The 12,569-nt window shown below is 36.2% G+C and overlaps 1 long non-coding RNA gene across 1 annotated transcript; it reads left to right on the top strand.

Annotated features, from left to right (window-relative positions):
* The first annotated feature begins 511 nt into the window (after positions 1-511).
* On the top strand, positions 512-12,428 carry LOC306661570. The gene is made up of 3 exons (XR_013763900.1): positions 512-626; positions 7,288-7,430; positions 12,330-12,428. It is a non-coding gene; the product is annotated as an uncharacterized lncRNA (long non-coding RNA).
* Positions 12,429-12,569: the final 141 nt, after the last annotated feature.

Below are 12,569 nucleotides of genomic sequence, written 5' to 3'. Positions count from 1 at the left end.
AAAAATAACTATATTAAGGAATCAAAGTCCATTCAAGCTTCCTCTTATATGGTAAATCCAATGCTTTTTTAACAATATGTCATCAATAGCAATTTACTCTTCTAAATACACATCTTTCAAAGAAAATTTAATATTATTTTAATTCCAACTTACTGTGTTGACCAAAATATTTACTTTTTTCTTTGACTATTTAGAGTAGATTCATTTGATTGTGATCTTAAAAACTTCAGTCTTTTTTTACTTCTGAGAGATAGCCAAACAATTTTCTAATTTTCAACTCTCAAAGATCTGAGATCATTTTGAAGCTTAAAGCTGATAGTGGGACAAATTCATTCAATTTAGCACAACTGTGTTCTCTCTGTTCTTCTCTAAGGTTGCAGAAAATTTTATCTTTTATGTTTTTACATTTAAAAACCTGAAACAAGAAGCCAAGGATATCAGCCCATCATGAATCCATAATAAGAAAGCCCATTCTAATTGCTTATTTCTTGTTCTTATAGGTTCACCAAAAGGATCTCTAGAAAGAGACATCACAATGATAGAAGAACAGAAATGTTGCACAATGGGGGCAGAATTCAGGGATTCAGATTCCACCCTGTCTCCTCTGTTTAAAATCATACTCTCTGGTAAACATCCTAAATTTCTCTGGATCTCAACCTCTTTCTCCGGAAAAATGGGAAGATGTGGTACATGATGTATGTGTGTCCTTCCTGATGAGAGTCTGATTATGCTTTGAAAAATGGAAAAATTTCAAATATGAGATGTTAGTGCTATATGTTGTGTATACTGTGGCATGTTTTTCTCTATGAAAATAACTGTTAGCAAGTGCTACCAATAAAGTGCTACAGGGATTTAATAATGTAGTTCTAATATTTACTGCATGCCTACTGTTCACCATTTTATTGCCTAGCTACAAGCAATAGAGTTCTCAAATACATTACCACTTAATCTTTAAAATGCCGCTACTTACTGGGTGCAGTGGCACCTGCCTGTAATCTGAGTGACTCAGAAGCTGAGACAAGAGAATTACAATGACAAGGCCAGCCTAGGCAACTTAAGGAGATCATGTCTCAAACCTTAAAAGCAAACAAAAAACGTTTCTGAAAAGAGGACTGAAGATGTAGCTCAATGGTTGAGAGCCCCTGGGTTTAACCCCATTACCACAAATAAAATAAAATAAAATGCCACTAATAGATAGAGATTATTAACCTCATTAAGAGAATAGAGATTACTAAGAGCATCAATCTTATATGTTTTGTCCCTATGTGCAGTAAAATGTTTTCAGGCTAGAGTCAGGAAACTTTATTATTCCCAGTTTACAGATGGTGCTTCTGAGGCTTAGACCTTGAGTTGCCCAAAGTCAAACAGAAGGCTAGTAACAGACACAGGCAGATCATATCACTGCCCTGAGGAAGGTACTGGAAGTTCCCTTCAACCTTTGGAGAAACTGAGATTCACAAAGGTTAAAGATGCTGTTCTAAAGTTCCCAGGCAGGAGGTGGTAGAGCCAGGATTTAAACCCAGTGTGCCCACTACAAAGCTGATGTTCTTTCTACTACAAGGGTGTAAAAGGATCTAGGTTAGATAAGTGAACCGACCGCACCTCCTCCTTTCATTTAATAAACAGTTGTAAAATAAATCATTTTGTGTTTTACAACTTCCTGGTTCACTTTCTCCTCCCTAGCTAGCTAGAAAGCCCTTTCTCTGTTCTTCTATCTAATCCAATTGGTCTCCAAAAGTCAAACCTGTTCTATTTTGTTTCCACAGAGGAAGATGTGTATAGCATTACTTCTTTTTTCTTTTCTTTCCTTTTTTGCTTTTTACTAGCTCTCCTTATGTTGCTGAGTTCAAGGATTATCTTCCTTAACAATGCTAGATCTTTGATGTATTAGATTTAGGAGGACAGCTTTGGCATAAGGATGAACTGACAAAAACTCTTTAGTGTGAAGTTCAAATAGAAAAACTTTGTGCCACTGAAAATAATCAAGTTTTTAGCCAATACTCTTTGTTCCCAATGTCCTAGGGTGCAGGTTCTTCTATAGTGAACCTTCTCCCTAGGAATCCTTCCTTCTTCAAATACTGTCTTTAGGTTCACTGTAGGTGCTTTCATATCTTATTTCTGTTCAATGCAAACTTTTTACTTTCTCTTTTTCTAGTTAGCACCATTGGAAACCAGATGAAGGCAGCTTCTCACTTTGCACTGATAGTTGATCAAGATAAACGGACAAACACAAAGGTTACAGAGATGATATTGTACAACCCATACCAAGGTCAGGTAACCAGAAACCCAATAACAGGGATTAAGGGGAAAAGCAGCTCAGATAATCTTCTGCTTCCAATGTTTGCCCCCAAAAAGCTCAGTGCTAGCCTAACTATTTCCTTTGCTCTACATAAAAGAACCTTGTTCCGCTTTAGGAGCCCTTCATTGTCATGAAATCAGCCATTTGAATCAAAGTCCTTAAGGACATTTTCCACGCTGAGCATACTGCTTTGAAAGGTGTCTAATTATCCTGTAGCTCTGGTAGCTACCCAGCGTGCCCTAGCACTTGACAAGTTGCTTTTTTACCATTCAACCACATAAGAAAAACCTGCAATGTAAATACTGTAGTATCAGAAATACTTACTAGCTTCTTAATCCATGAATGTGTCTATATAAGTACAAAAAATCATTAAAGAATACAGTGAAACATCATGATTTAAAAGGATGGACTTTTAGAGTCACAGTCAAATGTGTCCCAAATCAGTCACACCTAGCTTTGTGACCTGAGTGGTCATTTAACTACCTTTTGATTAAGTTTCCTTTTCTGTAAAACAAGGTAATTGCAACCACCTCACAGATGGATTGGACCATCCTACTTCTCTTTCTCTAAATAATGACCACACTACACACAATGACTTGTTAAAAACAAAACAAAGAAAAGCAGGAGTTTTGTGAGTTTTATTGTATAGAACACAGCAAATATTAAATAATACATACTAAGCACTTGGTAAGTGAAACAATTATGAACTGACCTTAAGCTCATTTTATATGCACATTTCTTAGGCTCTGCATGGTTATGTGGCCCTGGATTACGTGGAAAATAAATCACAAATCAAGTTTTGCCACATAGATAGACATTATTAATAATACATTGACATGTACACCCAAATCAGACCATACAAAATATTCTTTAAAGCTTAAGTTTCTGCACTTGGCATGATTAAATGCTACCATTAACTTCTTACATGAAATATTCACTCACGACAAACACATCATTAGAAACCCACCTGAATCAATATCTGGAACTTATCTATTGGGGCTAAATATTATTTCCACTGTTAAAACCTTTGGGTCTCCTTGAATTCTTATACCCTTCTCATTCTTATGTTTCCAAAATAATTTTAGCTAATCCATATATCCTGAAGAGATTTAATTTTACCAATGAGACCTCTCTTCTTATGTTGATGCTCAATAAGCCACTATTTTTTCCACCTCCCCCCTTTTCCCTTATAGTATGCTATTTATGAATAAGACTAACCATTTTATTTCTAATGCAGTTCCAACATTCATGGATAAACTAGATATGGATGATATAGATTTTGATAATATGAGTGCCTGCATTAGTACCATCTAGAGCATGGGAATTCTAATTAGGATGCTTGCTGATTACCTTTAGATTGAAATTCTTAAATGCTTACAACACCTGGGAAATAGCCTTATTCAAACAGCACAAGCAAAATACCACACTGCATATATTAAGGGAAACAAAAACTGTGATAATAGAAATAATCAATTCAAATGTGAGGATACATTCTTTATAATTAAAAAAAAAACATATATTTAAGAAGCCAATGGTTATAACAACATTACTTTATGACAACTGTCTCACCTTGGGTGTTGTTCTTGGAGTAAGAAAATTGATATCTGAGATGGCCATCCAAGCCTCCATAACACAAAGTGACAGCCTAGGATGGAACCAGAATAAAGAAAAGGAAGATGAGTGAGGGTGAGGGGTGTATGTGGCTAATGACGACAATGTCAGAGGTTTACCAGCCCCTCAAAGTTTGGATCTCTAAATTCCAAAAGCCCTCAAGGCTTCTGGAGAATAGGTTGAAAACTGGTCAAGATCCCCATAACCTCTAAAGATGGGGTCATTGCAAACAGGCAGTTTCTAGCTGAGAGAAAACACAAACAATGAGGTACATTGTTAACAAATGTCTTTTATCCAAACTTGATAAGTGGTCTGATGACGTTGAAGGGAGACATGAAAATTCTGCTACTTGTATGAGCAAGTTGCACATCCACTACAAAAAAAAAAAAAAAAGTATCTGCAGTGAATATTTCAACTGCAGAACCCACAATAACAAAACTTATCTGTTTCCTAGCTGCTTTAATGTCAGACCTATTTCATACCCCCACCATTCCTGTTTATAATTTTTGTAGGAAAAGATAACAAGGGGAGTTGCATTACATCTTGTGATAGAACTTTTCAAAATAGTTCATTTTTCTATACTCGTACACTCTTTATTAACTTTGCCATTTCAAAAGTCATACAGAACAAACGTGTCTAATGGGAAATAAGCCATGCTCTAGAAATTTCTCATTTAAATGATTCATTAGAGGACACACATTTCAAAAGCAGAATATAAAAAAGAACATTACCACAGCTGGAGCCACAAATCTCTTTTAAAAGCAAATAACTGAAAAGGATAACATCACCGCCAAAAACATTGACCTAAATTAATATATCTAATATACATAAAATTTAGGAGACATATATGAAAGTTGAAACCTAAAATTATGCAAAAATGTGCTCTTACATGATATATTTTAAGTGGTTATGGAGAAAAGGGACATGTGGTAAATATATAAAAGTTTTAGTACTATGAGGTATTTGAGCATCTAAAATACATGCATTCAAATCTCCTCCATTCTGAGAATACAGAATATAGAAAAGTAAATTCCCAGCATGTACATATCATTGAGAAAAATCAATTTCATCTTTTCCTCTTCTCTAGAATTTTTTCTCTGAATAATCTTAAAATCATTGTCTCATTAAGAATAAGTCACTTGTAACTGAATGTGATGGTGCACCTTTTTTGTCCCAGACTGATCACTGGAGCAGAGGAGGTTAAAGCCAGCCCGGGCAATATAGGGAGACCCCACCTCAAACAAAACAAAATCACTCTTTACCTCCCTCAAGGCTAAAATATTTACTTTTTGATCTTGCTTGTTTGGCAGTACTGCTTCTGGACTAGCTGGAACATGTTTCATAAGTCAAGTGTGCAAATAGGGATTCTATCCCTCACGCTACCATCAACCTGGGACCTCAATATTTTAATCAGCAGATTAGTTGTGTAACTACATTTTAACTCAAATTTGCTTTCAATTTTAAAAACCATGTTCATGAACTGTCACAGTTTCTGGAATAGCTGAGGAATAGGAAAAGACAAAATATAAATTAAATAAAGCAATCACTTATTTTATCCAAAAATAAATTTTAAGTAAAAAGTAGTTATGTTAATTAATTAATTAATTAATTTTATTTTTGGAGTACTAAGAATTGAACCTGGGACTCACGTTCTGAGCACTATCCCCAGCACTTTTTTAGTTTATTTTGAAACAGAGTGTTGATAGATTGCTTGGCCAGGTCTCAAGTTTGCTATACTCCTCTTTAGCCTCCTGGGTAGCTAGGATTACAGGCATGCACCCCTATGCCCAGCTTATCCTAAACTTCAATAATAAGAAATAAAATGTAAGCCTAGCTAACTTTTATCAAGTCCTGTCTGCATATTCTTGTTCTTAGAATGTTCTCATCAGATTTCCAGGACAAATTTTATTTTTAAACTCAGTGAATTTTGAGCAACATCCTTCTCCCCTTCACTGAAAGGAGGTGTGTGTATTACAAATTAATTTTCCCATTAACAGTAAACCTAATTAAGGTTGTAAGGAATGAGCAACTACTCTGCTTCAAAGAGGAAGTGATATTTGAACCCGGCTTTCAATAATGAAAAGGAGATTTCAGGCAGAAAATAGAAGAAAAGCTATTTCATGCTAAAGGAACAATGTGAGCACAGGAACAAAGGTATCAAAGAGGAAATGTTGAGATGTCCAATACAGCCATTTGGAAGAAGGTGGATAGTAAAATAGATGATCATGGGAGCTATAAATACTGTGCCAAAATGATGAGGAGCTTTGATTGTATTCTGTAGGTACCAAGATTAAAAATATATTTATAAGCAGCGAAGTGGTATGACCCGATTTTTCTGTGTGCAACTATAATTTTGGCAGCAAGGTTGAAGTGAACCAAAAGGCAAGAATTTAGGTGAGATTTGTAAAACTGAAGCAGGACACTGGTAAAAGGAATGAATGACATGTTTTGGAAGAAATTTTTGAACATAGTGTTAAAATATTGTTTTAGAGGAAATTAGTTATTAACTAATTATCAATAAAAATTTTTGGAGGAAAAAAGTGTGTTTTAGAGAAAATATTATAATTTTAGAGAAAATCACTAGCACTATCTAGAGGTATTCAAATATTTGTCAAGCAAATGGATTAATGAATAAATAACAGGACTTATTTCTGCAAAGTCCAATTAGTGGTTTTGGAATGTACCAGGACATTCTGTAAGATACATTGGATTGGCAGTTGACCAGGCTGAGTGGCCTGAGGTCCTACCACTGCTACCATCCACAGCTGTCCTTGTGCTTCTGCCTATTGGATAGCCACAAGTTTCACCAGAACATATTCATGAACAAGTAGGAAACAACAGCAGGGGAGCCAGGCCCAGACCCCAGAGAGGTAGACAGGTGTCTGCTGTAAGGGGACATGCTTCCAGTGTTCCTTGCAGCCTGCAAGGGGACATGCAGCCTGAAGGAACAAGTAGTCAACACAAAAATTGAGATATGAAGGAGTGAGGCCAGAGTATGGTTCACCTACTTTTGGAGGCTCTGTAGCCTGGATATGAATGGCATCCACTTCTTAATGAAGGACATTCGTACAGGGTTTGAGAAAGTCCACAGAAAACAGCAGGGTAGTGTTACTTGGGTGGCATGAGAAGGTCTTAGCTGTAAGAGGCTCCATTATAAGAATTCTTATAGCAAGAAAGACTGTTTAAAAAAACAAAAAATACAAGACTTACATTACCTTGAGAAGAATTTTGGATGCCCAGGCGGGTGAAGAAGGGGATTGACAATGGACCATCTTCCTAGAAGCTTCCAACTAAGTATTTCAGCACACGTATCCACTGAAATGTATTTTATTTTAGAGATAGAGCGAGAAATCGTTTGTTTCCTGAATCCTTTGCAGAATCTGTCTACAAACTAATGCAGAAGTGAACTTTGTCCACAAAGTGGCTGACCAGTGCTGGTCAGGTGTACTCCTGTGCTGCCTGTTTAAAATGGTGGAGGGATGATTTGAGCAGATGTGGATCCAGTGGCTACAGTAGTAAGGTGAGCTCATCTTTTTTGTTTTGTTTTGTTTTTTAAGTGAAAAAGCCAAGGAAGTTTGTACTGACATTCTGTCTTCCCAAAGAAGATGGCAGAGGCAGACTCTCTTGGGTTCATTACGAAGTGCCTGCTCTATCAGTAAAGCTCTTGGCTTATTAATATATACATTGAGGTGCATTTCCTGTACGTGAAAAAGGGGTGAAGAGTGGGATGGTAATGAATGAGAGTTCAGCTGCTCCGGAAACTCGCTGTGGAAGGGGTGGATGTGCAGCCTTCTCTAGCCATCCTTAGGGAGGAAGACTGACCTCTTGCCACAGCAGTACAGTGAGCCTTGGCTATCTTGCTGCTGGGTGCTCAGAAAGCCATTTTGGCGAGTAACTGTTTCCTACTCCTTTGATTTGTATGCAATTAAATTATTAAATTTAAAGTAGTATAGAACATTTAATAATTAAAAAAAAAAAGATATATGGGGTTTATTTTCCCTTACATCTCTACTAGAATAGATAAGTTCCACGGTGAATTCTGATTGGCCCACCATGAGTGATTGTCCCATCTTTTAACCAATCAGTAGATTGGATAAATCTGAGTCTAAACCTACCCCAATAGGAAGAGGAGAGGAGAATAGAAAATAGTTGGTGAATGACAGGCTCTCCTGAAAGAGAGAATACAGTGTGAATTCTCAAAATGAAAACAGGGGTGTTCATAATGGAAGAAGAGTGATAGGAAAGTCAGGCAGAGAAAAAATAATCTTAACTAATGCCCATATGTCTGGATTAGATGTTTTTTTCCAATGAGTTGATTTTGAAGAGGTAGGAGGGGACCCAATCCTAGAGCCTCTAAAGCTTTACTAAGGTGCTTACTTCATCCCAAGAGCAATGGCAAGCCACAGTGGAGTTATCAGCAAAGGAAGTGACATAATTAAAGAGTGATTCGTATCTTCTTTTCACCCTTCCTTATTCATCCAATATCAGGAACGGATGCCATCCCTCTAATCTGTCTTGGTCAGACAATACCAGTTTCGGTTTAGGGTGACATTTTTTCAAAGGAAGAATAGGAAAACTGTGCCTAAAAGAGGAGAGCCACAGGTAATGAATGAACACAAGATGTTTCACCCGCACAAGACCTAAGAAGATGTATTTACTAAATTAAACATGCTTCTTAACAACAACAAAAACAATAAAGCACAAAAAAAGTTTTAAAGTTTTCCAACAATTAATCAAAAAATAAAAAAAGCATGAAGGACTAACTAGGACTAAAAGTATGCAAGTAAAGACTAGGTTATCACAGGAAGACTTTCTCCCCAAGGTTTTAAATGTTGAACTCCCTGAACTGTATAATAAGACTCTATCGCTTTCAGGAAAAAACATCCCCAAGCTTCCTGTCTCCTAGGGACATAACCCTGCCTCATATTAACTTTTTAAGTAGTTCCCTGGTCTTTTTCTGCTAAGGAACTGAATGTTGGCTTGTGTCTCCTCTCAAAAGCAAGCTTTAAAGTCTTTTCTTTCTGACCCACTTTTAACCTCTGGATGAATTTATCTACAATCTTTGATTTGCATACCAACTCTTTCTAATCCCTTTGATATCTTCTTTAAATTCCTTTGACTTAATTTCAAGTAACCTGATTATGCAACAGAACAGTAAAGCAGCAGTATAAGGGAAACAAAATATCAGAGTTTTTATGGTGTGAGTATGTCCCCTGGAATTCATGGTTGGAAACTTGGTCTTCATTGCAACTATACTAAAGTGGTACATTTAGGGGGTGATTGGGTCATGAGAGCTTTGCCCTCTAGACTGATGCATTCATTTGTGGATTAATGAGGTATCATGGGAGTGAGTTTGTTATCAAAGTGAGCTCTCCATCATGCTTGCTAATGAACCATGTGATACCTTCCACCATGTTATAATGCAGCTAGAAGGCCCTCACTAGATGCCAAGCAGATGACAGGGCCATCCTCTTAACACTTCTCAACCTTCAGAATGACAAATTAAATAAACCTCTATTCTTCATTAATTACTCCGTATCCATCGTTTTGTATAGAAAAAGAAAAGGGACTGAGACAAGAGAGAAAGTTAGCAATGATGTTAATATGGCTACAGCCTCAGAGTGCTACAGGTGGAGGGAGAAACAGAGATAACACAGGTAAATGAAGGGAAGGGGAAAGAAGAGTGAGTGCATTGCATAAGATGAATGGAGCATGCTAATGAAAGAAATTGAACTGAATTTCTGATAGATCCACTGTCTCTTTTCTTTATCTAGCCCAATTTATTTGGCCATTTCTTCCTATTAGTCTCATAAAATTAGTATGATTTATGCTTCCCAGGCTTCAATAAGTCTCATATCATCTTGATTTTTGTCATATGCATCTTTCTTTCTACTATTTATAATTTACTTAATGTTACACATTAAATTCAGTTTAAATTCACACCAAACCTTTTTTCTATTGGAGAATAGGGATATGTTGTTTAAATAGTACAAAGCTTCAGATGAATAAGTTCTGGAGATTTATGGAATGTATACTTGAAAACTTCTTTAAAAAGTAGATTTTAAGTGTTCTCATTCCCACAAATACATATGTCAGAGAATGGATATTATCATTATTTAAAATTTACCAATGTATAATCAGATATCACACTGTGCATGGCAAAAATATGTATTTTTATTTGTCAAATATATCTTAATAAAACAGGGAAAAATAAAACACTTGATTTCAAAATCAGCTTAATAAGGAAACAGATATTTGCTAAACTTCAGTTATTCAAATTAAATAACCATTTTGAATTTGATATTTTATATATTTATACTAATTTTTTATACAGGCTATATATATAAACAAATTTAAGCTACTATCAACTTTGAATCATGTTTTGTATACTATCTAATACATTTTTAAATAGACATTTTAAAATGTATCCACTTTATAAACAAACAAGTTCATCTTTGTACCACCTAAAATCATCTCAGGAATATTTATATTTATAAATGTTTCACTGCTAAATCTTTGAGACAAGGTCTTACAGACTGTAACAGAATCTGAAATAGAACCAACCTTCCTCAAAACCATTTTCCTTGTCATGAGACATAATAGGGTAAGTTTTAGGAACACAGCTCCTTTGTGCCTGGTAAATAGGCAGATGTTTGTGGAAGACTCTTATAAAGCAAAATGATATGGAAGGACTGGTTATGTTAAGATTAGTATTACCAGGAAAAAAAAAAAATCATTCGGTTAATATATTTGCTATTGTTTTTCACCTTCTTTCCACTCTTGTTCAAAATGGTTTACAGCACCTTTCTGATTGAAAGTAAAAGCAATTACTTACTTTGAAAAAGGCTTTCAACTTTTGTAGTACTTTTCTCAAAAATTTGTTTTTGTAACTATGGAGGAGGAAAAGTCTTCCAGCTGGGTGCACTCACAGGGTGAAGCAATTGATGAGGGATGCACAGTGATGGACTGAACCTATCCATTTCTGTTCTCCTTGAATTTGTTCCTCCTTGAGTGTAGTAGAGTAATAGCCTCCCCCAAAGAGAGCCATGTCATTATCCCTAAAAGCTGTGAATATGTCATGTTAAGTGGCAATTCCATGACAAGGGAGAATTGGGCCATGGGTAGAATTAAGTTTGCTAAACAATTGCCCTTAAAATGGGGAGATTATCCTGGATTATCCAAGTAGGCCCAGTGTAATCACAAGAGTCCTTAGAAGTGAAATAGGGAACAGAAAAGAAGGTGAGAGTGGTTCCAGGTAAGGACTCAATTCAGCATTGCTGGCTACAAAAACGAAGGCAGTTTTGAGCTAAGGAATGTGGACAGACTCTAGAAGCTGGGAAAGGCAGGAAAATAAACTCTCCCATAGTCTTCAGAAAGGAATGCAATCTTGCCAGTAGCTTGGTTTTAGACCAATGAGAGCCATTTTGGACTTTTGACCTATAACTCTATGGTAAATTTGTGAGCTTGAAGCCATTTCATTTATGGCGATTTTGTACAGTAGCAATAGAAAACTAACATAGTGAACTTCAAAATTTATATAGTTTTTCCTCTCGTGGCTAAAGGTCTGGCATATTTATTTTTAACAAAGGCAGCTGAACTAATTAAGGTAAATTTAGAACCTTACTGTTTTATGAAAATAACTAATTCCTGAATTCATATGTAATGTTTGCTCCAAAAAATCACTGATGTCAATATTTAACATGTTCGTTATAAAGCTAACAAAATGCTTTTAAATGTTCTCCAGTTATAAGAATAAATATTGAAGCCTTGAATAATCAAGTAGATAATTGCTTTAAGTATTCTTAAAAGGCAGTATAGCCAAGACTCTAGATTTATTTATTTTTATTGTTTGCTACTGGATTGAAAGGGCTCTAGATTTAAATTAGCACTTTGCCATTTACTAGGTTGTTTAGGAAAATCAACCTAAGGCTGTGTTTCACCATCTGTAAAATGGAAATTTAAAATAAAGGATCAATCTACACAATCGGTTTGTGGGAAAGATTTAATGAGATAATTGATGTAAAGTTCTTAGCCTGTAACACAGGAAATCTTAGCCTTTACTGTTACTGTTGCATTAGCTTTCTGAGTCCCAAAACTTCTCTAACAAAAAGTAGAGCTTTTAAAACCCTTGCTGTGTTGACGATCTGCACGTTTAATAATCTACCGTTCTTCTTTCAATTTTGGTTTCTAAAGACACTGCAGTAAATCATTCTGAAAATAGCATCTCCCTTAGCAATACTTAACCCTGCGTCAGTAACTCCTTTAATATTAAATATTCATTCACTAAAGTAATTGTAAAAAAAAAAAAAAAAAGAAAAAGAAAAAAGAAAAGAAAAAAAAAAACCAAGGGGTAAGACATTGGCCTAACTATGGATGCTAATTAAACTTTTTTTTTTTTTTTTTTTTTAATTTCCCTAAGGCGAGGCGGGGTGAAGAGAACTCCTCTCCCGCACTGCCTCGGCGTAAAAGACCTAGCTCCCGGCCCGGAGACATCGGCGAGGTATTTCGTCTGTCCTCGGGCGGTGCCAGGTGAGCACTGTCGGAGCCCGGGGGCCAAGCTGGGACTCGCTGCGCCCTGCACGCCGCTGCGCGAAGCGGCCGCAGGTTGCTAAGCTTCTCTCCAAGCGCCCCAGCTCCCTCCCGGTCTCCCGCGGGTGCG

This window comes from Sciurus vulgaris, assembly GCF_902686455.1.
Source record: "Sciurus vulgaris genome assembly, chromosome: 5".
Lineage (NCBI taxonomy): Eukaryota > Metazoa > Chordata > Mammalia > Rodentia > Sciuridae > Sciurus > Sciurus vulgaris.
The sequence above is the reverse complement of the archived record's forward strand: the minus strand, read 5'-3'. Positions and strand labels throughout refer to the sequence as shown.